The sequence below is a fragment of the Gallus gallus genome, chromosome 1 (genome assembly GCF_016699485.2).
Source record: "Gallus gallus isolate bGalGal1 chromosome 1, bGalGal1.mat.broiler.GRCg7b, whole genome shotgun sequence".
In the NCBI taxonomy this organism is placed as follows: Eukaryota; Metazoa; Chordata; class Aves; order Galliformes; family Phasianidae; genus Gallus; species Gallus gallus.
In genome coordinates this window covers 139300995-139314764 of record NC_052532.1, presented here as the reverse complement: position 1 = coordinate 139314764, position 13770 = coordinate 139300995, and the positions used below count along the sequence as shown (strand labels likewise).

The following is a 13770-nucleotide window of genomic DNA, read 5'->3' as shown; positions in this document are numbered from 1 at the left end:
AATCACAGGATGGCTTGGATTGGAAGAGTCCTTAAAGATCACCTCATTCCAACCCCATGCTGTGGGCAGGGCTGCCCCCCACCAGCTCAGGCCGCACAGGGCCCCATCCAATCTGGCCTTGAGTGCCTCCAGGGATGGGGCACCATGGCTTCTCTGGGCTGGAATTTCCACCTAACATCTAAACTAAACGTCTCCTCTTTTAGTTTAAAGCCATCCCCCCCCCTTGTCCTATCAATGTCAGAATGCGTAAAAAGGTCCCCCTCCTCCTTATAAGATCTCTTCAAGTACTGGAAGGTCACAGCGAGGTCTCCCAGTAGCCTTCTCCGGACTGAATAAGCTCTTCCATCTTCACGGCCCTCCTCTGGACCCACTCCAGACATTTCCACACCTAGTTAAACAGCCAACCAACAAAACAAAGTAAAACAAAGAAAAGAGAGATGTATTTCTAAAACGTTTGCGGAAGGCAGAGCTCCCTTCCCTCACAGAGGAACACCACTGGAGGCAAAATCCCATGGCTGGTGCCACAAGTCACACCCAGACAGACAGACATACTCTGGGGGTAGCGGGTGCTCTCCTCCAAAACACTCACACCTCCTCTGGCTGCAATTTCATAGAATCATAGAATCATTGAAGTCAGAAAAGACCACTAGTCTGACCCCAGCCCACCCCCACCGTGCCCACTGACCACGTCCCTCAGTGCCACATCCACATGGTTCTTGAACGCCTCCAGAGACAGTGACTCCACCCCTTCCATGGGCAGCTGTGCCACTGCAGCACTACTCCTGAGAAGCTCCTTCTTTCCTAACGCCCAACCTGAGCCTCCCCTGGCACGACTTAAAGCCCTCAAGCCTACAGCCCGGTTGCTGCGCTACCCCACAGCAGGTGCTATTAGAGCCATGCCAAAGCAGAAATGCTGTCACCGGGTCAGATCACTTTTGAAAGTTCTCTTAATATCTGCTTCGTTTTATAGGGCAGTGAAGTCAACTCTCGGTGTTATATCCTTGGAGCATTTGTAACTTTTACCCTGGCTATGTTCTTTGGATGGAAGTGCCCTCAGAGCCCTCTGGCAGGTCTGCCACAGCCCCTCATGTAGCCCTGCTCCTGTACTCCTGAGACCATCAGTGCAACAGCTGCACCACCTTTGTCTTCTAAGTGCAGTTTCGGATAATGGCATTGATCCGTTGTGTTCTTTATTCTCCCAGAAACCAATAATGAGCATTCTGCTTGAGGCAGAGATGAATATAGAAGCACGGTCCTCGCCTGGTCTACATCACGTGTGATAGATAAAGGGTAGAGCCGGGGAAGGAGGAAATGGAGAAGGACAACAGTCATGGGGGGGCTCCCTCTGCAGAAAGAAATCTGTTTTGATTGGCATTTTGGAAGTATTTTATTCCCACTTAACGAAGACCGGGAAAGAAATGAAGAATGAGAACAGGATGGCTGGGAATCAGCGTGGCGACAAATGGTTGAAAAGGTCCTGAATTTCACATAAGCAGGATTCAAGACTTTCAGATTATTTTTCATGTGTATTTATTACAGTTTACCCCGTGTTCTGTTACTGCACGGGATGCAGTAAGCACCTTCATAATGTCACAGTCTGGGTGGCAGTGAATCGTTGGCTCCCCTGGGGAAGGTCCTGGGTGCAGGGAAGTTGGCAGTGCCTCCAGGTCCCAGCACGGTCCTGTGAGCTGCAGGGGCAGATCTTGGCCAGGAGCAGCTGTCACTGCTCCATTGAGCTGATGAATCTGTGACATCGGTAAGGAACGAGCCCTATAACTTTGGCTGCGAACACCGATGACAGAGCATTGATGTGACCATCCACAAAAAGAGGATTCTAAGATCCGCCTGCTGGGGAGCTGGGGCAGAGTAAGGGTAAGTGTTTTGCAGAGTCATTGGTAAAATCTCATTTAGACTGCAGCATAGAGACTTGGACAGCTGCGTTCAGGAAAGCTGAAATCACACTGGAACAGAGTCCTTAGAAGCGTGGCAGTGATCTGAGAGCTTGGCTCATTCCACCTGGCAAAACAAAGCCTGGAGAAGCGGGTAGGACCACTGTGAGTAAATATCACAGATAGACAGGAGCCATGTAAGCTTAAGGACAACGCTATGGCAAAAATAAGTGGATATAAGCAGATTCTGATCACATTAATGCTAGAATTCAGGAAAAAAAAAAGAAAAAAAGATCCTTCTGTCTGTAAAATCCTACAGTGCTGTTAAGGAACAGTGGGGAAAGTAGCCCAGCTGTTTTTAGAAGGACATACGATGAGTGATTAAAGCAGATCCATGACTTGGTTGCAGCAGGCATCGGGTTCACCCATCCCTGTCCCATCAGACTGGGCCAAGCATTCATCACGGTGGGTAGTGTTCTGTGCAAGTCGAACACTCAGAACCACAGTCAAAGCCCTTCCTCCTCTCAGAGGGAATGCTAATGACATTCGTTCAGCACCGCATGGAGAATTCACTTAGCAAACTGGGTTAATGGAAGAAAATCTCCAAGCTGTAGGACCTCTGGGCCAGAAGCTACACATGATAGCCCTTGCGTGTCTTTTCTAGGGTCCTTTTCTACAAATGCTTTTCAGTCTTATGGAAGTTTGCCACAGACTTCTGCCAGCATGTGCTTGTTCATGGTGTGGTGGTAACCCTTCCACACTTTGAGTGCAGTGCAAACAGCAGGTAGAGAGAAAGAAGATGAAACTAGATCATTCGGTGGGGTTGAAGAGCTGAAGAGGCTTGGAAGGGATCCTGATTTACAACTGCGTGAGTCCTCAATGCACTGGGAACGTTTGATACAGCCGTAAACCTGGATCAGTCCAGGTTTGCATGGCAAATCACCTTCTCTATCTGGCAGTGCAAGTGTTACCCTCTGCTGGTCCCTCTCGCTGTTTTTGGGTGCAGGGGTTGTGCTGCTGGCCCCACGCAGCACAGCTCAGTGTGAGCAGCTGTCGGCTTCACCAGGCTTGTAAGTGCTCCCTGGGCTATTTTTGCAACATACCACGTGAGCTTATGGGGTTTTTATTTTTAGTCCTACAGTATGATTTGTTGACGACTTGTATTTTGCATGCAGTTGGTATTGAAGCGCCAAGGTGATAGAGGCCATTTAATGATCTGCCAATATATGTTGCAGTCAATAAATGTTACAGTCAATAAATGTCACCATTTGCCTTACAGTCAGCGTCTGCACCCTCTCAGCCCTCGTGATCACATATTTATCTTATATCCATTTTGGCTGTAGGTTTCTGTATCGCTGCTGGTTCACCTCAGTATTGCTCCTACCACTCTCAGTCAGCAGCACCAAGTTCCCCAAGTGCCCCTTCTGAAAGAAACCCCATGGAAAATGAACCATTCCTGTAGAATTCTTGCTGAAGATCTACCTACTTGGCTTAGTGAAGCTTCACCTGCCCAGATTAAAAAGTTTACTCTGATGCTGTTATCCAGCATCAGGAGAAGGATGGCGGGCCACCTTTTTTTGCAGATTAAAACTGCAGTCACCTGCTGGAGATGGGCTATGGAGATGGTTATTTGGCTCAGCACTTTGCCTTTCTCTCTGTGAGCTCCCAGTGCTCAATAAACTGTGCATTTTTCCTCAGCTTTTGTAGCCCTGTTTGCAGCAATTATCATTCTCGGCGCTTTTCATTTTAGCCAAGTGACTCTGCAAAGTATGCTCTGATGAAGTGGCAGTCAGGCGACAAGCAGCTCAGCAAACAAGATCTTCCAGAGGCCTTGAATCCCGATGATGTGGAAACATATAAAAGCCAAGGTATATACTCAGAGTCACACCACAGCTGCTTGGAGAGGAGAAACAAGAGAGTCTCTAGCAAGTTGGATTGCACAGAATTCTAGTGTTTGCGTACTGCTGTCATTTAGCACCTTTTGGGTTAGACCTCCTTAATTTCTCCTGCAGTATCTCGGAGTCCGGTGTGAAAATGACCCTTGTCAGCAGAGGCCAGGCCTTCACTGATGAGTGGCCTTGTGATAATCCCATGCTTCCAACAAAGCAATGGGATATTCTTGCTTTTAAGCACGGTAACTAGGCCATAAAACATTATAAGAACCCTGGGCTGAGGATTGCCTGAGGTTTTTTTCTCCTTTTTCTCTGTTGATATTTCCTAAGCTCCCAGTGGAGAGTTTCTGCATTTATGTCAAGTATATTTTGAAAGACAGCGCTACAATCATTGCTTCAGCATCATTCAGCTGGTTTCCAGCAGGCATATTCCATCTCCTTATCAGATACAATTACAAAAGGGAAATGGCGTAGGGAAGATAAAATCTCTTTTTAAATTAAGCAAAATAAGCTTTTCATTGTTTGGCTTGGATTTTGTAGGGCACTTCCAAAACACTGAAGATCTCTTTTTATTTCCAGCATATTACCTGTGATGGCTGGACGTGAAGGTATTTATAAGCATACATTACATTAATCAGTGACTACTGCAATGGATTGGCTCTGCATTTCCTTTCTGATCTGAGGAGTGTTCAGTCCCTTCTCTGCTCACTGATCAGTGAAACAGGCCATGATAAAAGCTGTGTGAGAAAGCTTCCTTCTGTACTAATTGGATGAAACTTGGAAACCAGAGGCTTTACTGGGAGCGCTGCCTATTTTCCTCATAATTATTTGCATATTCAGTTTAACAGCAAAACAAGTCTATAATTGTTCAGTTCAGAAAGGAAAAGCTCCTCACCACATACGGCGGTCAGAAGAAACATGTGCAACTACTACATCAACACTAAATAGCGCTAAATCAGCACTACCTGCGCTAATTTGGGATGGGGAAGTGTATCAAACAATAACTTCAGAAGCAAAGGATATTAAGGGAAGGAAGCCAGCAGGAGCCAGGTTTAATGCATGCTTGTTAGTACAGGGAAGAACTTCTCTGCTGTTCAGCACGTAAATTACATTCGCCATCTAATCACGCCGCAACGATCTCAGGTGGTTTAACATTCAGATATGTTTTGTAAACAATTTACAGTTGATGCGTAACTCACAACAGCATTGCCACTGCCTTTAAATTTGATCATAATGGTGAGGTGAGACCTAAATGTGAGCCTCCCGCTTTGATGTCTGACATAAATAATGTACGCAGAGATCCTCAAACGCTACTCGGCTCCACTGCTGTGGATTGAATGTCACAGCTTCACGCTGCTGTGGAGAAGTAACGCCACCAAAATAACTTGATCTAGCTATTTAACCTTGCAAATATATACTAGGAAATGAGACAAAGTCTGCAAAACAAAAAAAAAACAAAAAAACAAAAAAAAAAAGCAAAAGGGGGGAAGAGGGGGAAGCATTAAAAAAACAAGGTCGAAATTGAGTGCAGTCCTTGCAATTCAGACCCATATTTTTTTTCTCATCGTTTTGTTCCATCCAAACCCACACAACTGTCTGAACCAGTAATGGTTATCGTAACACCATTACACTCCAGCACATACATTTATATCTAGTGGTCAAGTACTTCTTCAAAATAGGATTATTGAATCAGTTGGTACGGAGTCAAACACTGAAGTACATTCTCAGGCAAATTCTCACAAAAGAGCTCTAAGTTTTACGCAAGAAAGGACTGACAAAACATTCAAAAGCCACTCAGAATCTGCCTGTTCTCCTGCTTTTCAGTGCAAAGGAAAGGAAAAGTAATGTTTTAAACATAAAGTATGAAATTTCATAATTTTTTTTTTTCAAAAGACATCACTGCAGATCGATTTCATCTGTAGTAACTTCTGCCTGCAAATTCTACTGACGAGAATAATCCTTTCTGTCAAACTGAATAACAAGCTAAAGGTATTTCTTCCTAGGTTATTAACTTCCTAGAGTGCACGCTCAGGGGACAGACAGACAGACTTCCACCAGGAATGCTCCACCTGAGATTTCATGCTCAGACAACTGTAGCAATACAAAACAGATGAGGTTGAGCCAGGAGAAAGCAGATCTTTCATGGATGGGATCCTCTGCACCAATTCCAACTTGTTGTTCTTGACACTAAAGCTACTCTGAAGTATTCCTTAAAGCTTGGCTTGTTTTCTAAACCAGCTAGGAGGAAGATGCCATCAGCCACTTCATGCCTCTACAACTGCACTCCATTTGCTCAAACCAGCTTAAAAATAAGTCTTTTGAATATCTTCCATCTTGAAATATTTCGAGAGAAAAAGGCAAGTATCGCTGTTTCCTGTCATTCATAACTTTCTGAAATAACAAATGGAAACCTGGAGACACCATCCACCGCTGGATGACACCATCCATTTCCTTAAAAGTGGAATTGGACCATTTACCAGCTCCGGCAAGGGAGCATCCTTTGAAGTCTGTATCCTTCTAGAAAGGACGTTTCTCTTTTGCTGCAGAAGATGGATCATACACCACCACGCACCATTGCACGTGTAGAAAATGGATCCAACTGGCTACGGAGGGACTGGAGGAGAACTAACACAAGAAGATCACATGTTTTCCAGGCTCCCTCCTTCTCTATGGAGAATACAAACTTCTTTTTCTTTTTTCCCAAATTATAAGTTCTCCAGGGGGAATTTTATAGGGATTTTTCTTCGTCGCTCTCTCTTCTTGATTTTAATGCACGAAGAAATAATTCATGTCCAGGGAAAGTTGTTCTGAATCTCACAGGATTTTGAATATTGATCTAAACAAAGTTTGTTTTTTATACAGGAGCTGTAACAAGCTATATATTCAACAAATGCAACACTGTGATTGGAACAGAGCTAAAAAGTTTGCATACATAAAAAATACAAGGAAATAATAAAGCCATGAGTTCTGCAGTTACTTCAGATCTTTATGTTCCTTCAGCTAGTATCACAGTTATCAAAGGGTTAACTGGTGAGAATTATGGATCGTGTATTCAATACCATACAAGCATTACACAAAAACATCTAATTGTGCATTTGGCTTCATAGTAGCTACAGTCCAACCCTACAATTTTTATTCAGTCCCCACTAGCTAACATAGGATCTTTGCCTAAACAACCATAAGAGCAGATGTTCTATAGCCGTAATTAAACATAATTAAATATTGTGTGACAAAGTCTTATTTGCATGTAAGAGGCCCTAAGTCCTCAAAAAGACACAGCAGGACTGTTTGAGGAAGAGCGACTGATCCATACAATAAGACGATAAAAGTTTGCGCTCTGGGCATTTTTGCTTAAGACTCTGTTTGAATGCTTTAATTTGCAAAGTATGAGACAGATTATTTGCTTTATTTTAAAATACGTTTTAGGGCTGTGTTTATTAAATGGTATGGTTCTATCTGAAATATACATGTTCGTGTTTTACAGCAAAACAAACTAGTAATAAGAGAGAAAGAAGTGATGGCATCTCGTGCCTGCAGGACTACAAAGCTGGATATAATGCGGCTTCCTTTCCCAAACAGTGGAAAAAATAACTCAGAAGAACTTAAGCAAACAAGCTTTGAAAGAATTCAACTTTTCCAGTCAAATAATGCTCTTTTATTGGGTCTGTAAACACTAGGATCTGTCTCTCATAAGCGAATTTAGCTTCAACAAAGGTATTTAATTGTTTACTGTAAATAACAGCTTTAAATAGGCATTTAAAACCCAAAAGAATCACGTTTCAAGTTAAACAACCTAAAAAAAAAAAAGATGGCTGTCAAGAACTCTTGTCTTTTAGACCATGAACTTTGACACTGCCCTTTAGTCATAAGTCTAAGAATAAAAAATTAAAACAAAACAACAAAAAAAAGAACTATGTGCTACAACTGCATTTCCTGTAACATATGTTCATGATTGAGGTATTTAACCAGCACAGGATGTGCTCAGACAGAGCGGAAATGCCCCTCTGCAGCAGCCAGCTGAGCTCCCAAAATAAAGTGCCGAGGAGTTTGCCAACCACAATGCGATGAAGGCTCCGCTTCCCACTCCAGCAGGGGGGTTTTAACATGGTGATGAGATGAATGAATATTTGCTTAATAATGTTGATACTTCTGATGGAAGAAAACGGTAGAGATATTCCTTTAAAGGCTCCAGATGATGCAAGCCTGCAAACAGATCAATTTCCTATTTGCCTGAAGATGTGGGAAGCATGAACCACTAGTAGCAGGAAGGAGTAAAAAAGGACTATGGAGAGAGGTGCTTGTACTGATGCTGAACCCTAAATAAAGCCACATGCATGGTGGCTACTGAAAAATATTACTTCTGAAGAAAATTTATAGAAACAGCCTGGAAACAGAACAGCCTATAGAAACAGAAAAATAAAGCTGTTAAGTCAGTAGAGAAACTTCAGCTCTGCCACATTAATGCCCTGCTGCCTCGTGTGCTCAGTGCTGGAGTGCAGCCAGCAAGGCAGGGGAAGGGATGGCTCGCAATTGTGGTGCCACATCTGAAGCACTGCATCCTGTCCTGGCCTCCCAGAACAAGAATAGACTTTTCAGCCATCTGGAATCCTTCCAGCATGAGGCCACAAGGATGGATGAGGGGCTAGAGCCCATGAAATAAAAGGAGAGGCCGAGAAAGCTGGCAAAGTCAGCCTGGAAAGGAGCAGGGTGTGGAGGTATCAGCTTGTGGCCTCCGTTAACCTGATGGGGGAGCTGCAAAGGAGATGGGCCAGACACTCCTCGGTGGTACCCAGGGTGAAAATGAGGGGAAAAGGACATGTGTTGCTGCAAGGAGCAGCATGAGAGGACATGAGAAGTAAAATGATGTAGAAGAGCATCTAAGCGTTAGGGTGGGTCACCCAGAAGAAAGAGGTGAATACCTACCATCCTGGAAGCTACTCAGAACTGAACTGGAGAAAGACCTGCGCAAGCTGACCTAGCTGCAGGTAGCCTGGCTTTGAGCAGAGACTTGGACTGGAGGGGTCTTGAGGTCCCTTCTGACCTTGGTTATTCCACGGCTCTGCTCAGCAATGAGGTGAAATGGTTGAGTTCCACATGGTAGGGAGCACGAACACTTCACTGCTGTGAGCTGGGCTTGGAAGAGAGATGCATCACGCAACAAGAGCTACCTGCTAGAGGAAGCTAGCCAAATTTGGCACCCGCCTGTAGCCAGTCTTCTAGCTAATACAAAGCTAACTATTTCTGAGAGACAAGATTTAAAGATACAGATGATGACATAGATATAGATGATGACATAGATGATAATACAGATAATGATACAGACATAGACATAAAGATATGTATGATGTACATAGATATAGGTATATGTATAGGTACACACGTGCATATAAATATATATATAGCCATGCTGCCAAAAGCTGTTTCACTGGAATGAATGGCACCTCCACAAAAATCATCTGACCTGTCATCCTGAAACCAGAGGCAAACGGGAGTGATCCATACCTGATTTTTAGGCAGAGGGTGTTTTTACACTGCAGAGCTGAAAAGTGAAACAAGTATTTATATGAATACTGAAACCAGTATTCGAATAAAATATTTAAATTCCAATGACTGAGCAAAAATTATTGATGTATTGACTTTGGAACTCTTTCTTTAGAATAACCCTACTAAAATATAACAAGTTTTGATGACTCACTATCAAGAAGTAATTCCCTGTGAAGGTTCTAACTGCAGGCATTTGATGCAAAAATAACATTAAGAATAGCAAGAGGCACATATGCTAATGAAGCTGCTGATAACAGCAAGGGGAATGTGAGAATGTGTGGAAGAAGCAAGAGCAAAATACAGAAAACGTATAACCTATGTGAAAAGATGGAGGAAGTCTTCAAACACATTAAGAGGCTATTGCAAAACAGATGGAAATAATGTGTTTTCCATGTCTGTGGTGCGTGAAATGAGAAGGAGCAGGTTTAAATTGCAGCAAGGCAAATTCAGATTCGACACTGGGAAATGTCTTTACAGCTTTTTTGGCATGGTGCTGTTATCCTAGCATTGTTTGCAACCTTTAAGAAAACATGAGACAAATATCTGTCAGAAGTGATCTATCTCTACGTGTTCCCGCATGGGAACAGGAAGGTGCGCTGCATGAACTTTGATACCCCTTCAAGTGCAATGGTTTCATACAGAAACTTCAATATATCAAACACAAAGATAAAAAAAGAAATGCTTCTGGATCTAAATTAAGGTCTCAAATACGATCTGAACTGGCATTACAGCTGTAAATGAAAGATCAGTAATCAGGAATTTTTAGAGAAGAATGGCTAGCCTTTCTTGGTGAAGGCATTAGCTAAAGAAAATCCATGGTAATCACCTTTGCAGGATGCTAGAGGCTGCATTTACGAAAGGGATTCTGACTTACTCTTCGAGAATTTACAGGTAAAGAAAGCAGAATGGGAAAACCCAAATTTCTCAACTCACAGAATGGCCTGGGTTGAAAAGGACCACGATGATCACGTAGTTGCAACCCCCTGCTATGTGTAGGGTTACCAACCACCAGACCAGGCTGCCCAGAGCCACATCCAGCCTGGCCTTGAATGCCTCCAGGGACGGGGCATCCACAGCCTCCTTGGGCAACCTGTTCCAGTGCGTCACCACCCTCTGTGTGAAAAACTTCCTCCTAATATCCAACCTAAACTTCCCCTGTCTCAGTTTAAAACCATTCCCCTTTATCCTATCGCTATCCACCCTCGTAAACAGCCGTTCCCCCTCCTGTTTATACGCTCCCTTCAAGTACTGGAAGGCTACAATGAGGTCTCCCCAGAGCCTTCTCTTCTCCAAGCTAAACAAGCCCAGTTCCCTCAATCTCATCTTTCAGGATACAGAAAATAGCAGCCCCAGATGAACTGCTGGGTCTGAGCAAATGGCTCCATGGCTTCTTTAGCAGCAGGACTTTAGGCAGCACACATCTTTGTCTCTTTCCCTTCCTCTCAGCTATTTAAAAAAGGTGACTTCATTCATGCATCTAATAAAATCACAAAGGCTCAAAAGCTTAGTATGCTGAGCTCAGTGATGTTCTTAGCTCTGTCTCTTAATAATTACTTTCACAGTGCTTCCCCCCACCAGTAAGATGAGCTCAATGAATTGGAGCTAACTTCATTACATGGCAGAGCCAAGAGCAGCTTCTGCTTCCTGTCACATCCCCAGAGGTAAAAGCCTCCCTCTAACTTGCGCTGCACAGTTCAGACCACAGCATACATACAGATTTTACTCGGGCAGTGTGATTTAATCAGTCCACACAGGCTGACACTACACGTGCTGTGTGTAATAGCGGCTAAAAACAGCCCAGATTTTCTTAATGTTAGTACAAACATTCTGTAAAAAGAAAAAAACAAAGCCCATTGACTTGTGGCAAACTCACTGAAACAAGCAAAAATGAACGGTGTCCTCCCCAAGATGGTCCTCTTTTATGTATAGCTGTGGATTTCCCTTATTTAGTTGACAATTAAAGTGCTGCATATTAACTCTCTTAGATGTCTGACATCTTCATGCCCTCTTTGACTTCATTTGCATGACATTTGCCTTTATTTCTTTCTGTTTTTCTTTATGTACTGGCTTTTGTCACCATGGCCTTCCCTCACCTCAATAACCATCAGAGATCTCATTCTTCTTGTGGCCCAGGTGTGTTCTCGCTGTATTCCATGTGTTTTCAGTTTTGCTCCTCGTCTGTATTTTTTATCATTGAGGGTTTTTTTGTCACTTTATCCCTGACTGTCCCAGACTGGATGTGGCTCTGGGCAGCCTGGTCTGATGGTTGGCGACCCTGCACATAGCAGGGGGGTTGAAACTCAATGATCATTGTGGTCCTTTTCAACCCAGGCCATTCTATGATTCTGTGACTTCCAGCTGTGTGGTTTCTATGAGGGCTTGGTAACTACAGTCACAGCATTTCACTGCTCTGTTACAGTGACTCAAGCCATTTCCAAAATCCAAAATCTTTCCACCACCTGAAGAAGCAAAAAAAACCCAACAACAACAACAAGACCTGACTGTAAATGTGTCAGGTGGTGCCTTATTCTGCCCAGTGGTGCTCCAGAAGGCAGTGGAATTGGTGCAGGAATTAGGACCAGAGGATGCACTTTCTGTATCTTGAAGCAATGACCAGCCAAAGAAGTGGGAACAGACAGCAACTGCAGTTTAAAAAAAGAAAGGTCTTGTGACTACTGGATGTGAACTCCACACCCAGACACAGATGCCTCGGTTTGATTCATCTCCGAGTCTCTGGAGCGCCAGCATAAAATAATATATGATCAGCAGAATCCAAGCAGGCAATATGTATGCTTAACAAATACCTGCAAGTAATAACAAAAATGTGACAGTGTTGATAGCTGCCTATTTGACAGCTTAGAATAAAGCAGGAATGATTTTACAAACTGCTGCTCGGATACAGTAACAACACTCAGCTGTCTTGGTCAGTCAGGCAGACATTTAGCCCTATCTGCATGATGCTTCAAGAGGGTAACATGAGCCCACTGCTAAGCGTTATCCTGAAGTGTCAGAAGTCACTAGTCAAGAATGCACTAATGCTTTGCTACGCTTGAAAAGCTTCACATTTTATTGGCAATATTATACAGATACGCATTATTTGCAAAGTGAAGATGGACGGACACGTGGCCAGGCAATCTGAAACAACATATAAATGAAGCTACGTGACAAGCCTGTGGTTGCATTTCTCCATGTAAGCTCCAAGACCAAATGACAGGTCATAAAACAGCACAGAACATATAGCCTCAATTTAAAGCAGTGACCCTTTTTAAGTGGCATACTAAATTTTATATAACCTTATGACACCTACAGACCTGTTCAGAGTTTTCTTTATTTACATATACATGTGTTCTAGTCCTCCAAATAAATGTAGGAAATGTAGCATCTGTTCTTTCCAGGACAAAATGCTTTCATAAAACCTCCCAAAGATACATTTTACTAACTTCCAAAACAGTCTGGAAATAATACCAGCACCTCTCTGCACTGGCAGAGCTTAATCCATCTCTGACCTAGATTATAAGACTTAGCAATCAGGATGATATAACACTCGACTCCTCGTCAGCAGATAAAGAGTAATAAAAGATGGTTCTCCCAAGGAGCAGCAGATAAGTCAATCCATATCATTCACCAGTCGTGCTTCAAATCTTCTTCAGAAATGAATCAAACTTAAAAAATAAATAAATCATGAGACTGGCTTTTAAATCGTGAGATCTGAAACATGAATAAATTCAGAGTTATTTATCTGCCATTGAGTTTTTAAGCCTCTAGAGTGTGCTCCAGTCATAGTTTCAAGCATTTTCTTGCAAACTGAAATGTGTAGATACTTTATTTCTAATGAAAGCTGAGATTGGTATGTAAAGCTAGTAATTCAGAAGTTGAGTTTGCCGAGGAAACATGAAGTTCTACCAAAAAGAATATATCCCAAGTGACATGATTAACAAAACAGTACAGTACCAAATTAGGAGAAAACTCAGAGAAAATAACCAAAGTGACAGCAGAAGGTCTGCAAATGCATATCTGGAAAGATTAAGAAAAAATGCCTGTGGTGCCAAGGAACATGAACTCCAAATCTTTAGGGGGTAACTTCGCTACCCACACGGTGTACCCGTTCAGTCATCCTCCCAGTAAGCACTGATAATAACCAACGGTAGCAAACAGAGACTTTTTGTTACACGTATTTTTATAATGCTGCACACACTATGCCTTTACAAATTCCTCAGATACAGAGAGGACTGCACTGCGAAAAGCTTTCCCAAATTCCCAAATTTCCCAAATTCATTCCCAGCTCCATTTATTTGCCATCCAGGGTCCGTCCCATGTTCTTTGTAACATTCCCAGGCGATTCCCTCCAATGTCTAGGGTTGGAAACTTTATTTCTATTTAAGGGAAAATAAGGTATTAAAGAAGAGCTGCATTTTTAGAGAAAACACATGGAACAGTAGAACCAG

At 42.9% G+C, this 13770-nt stretch overlaps 1 long non-coding RNA gene across 1 annotated transcript; it reads left to right on the top strand.

Moving 5' to 3' along the window:
• The first annotated feature begins 113 nt into the window (after positions 1-113).
• LOC121107344 lies at positions 114-6757 on the top strand. Its single transcript, XR_005841296.1, has 2 exons — positions 114-1872; positions 2554-6757. It is a non-coding gene; the product is annotated as an uncharacterized LOC121107344 (long non-coding RNA).
• Positions 6758-13770: the final 7013 nt, after the last annotated feature.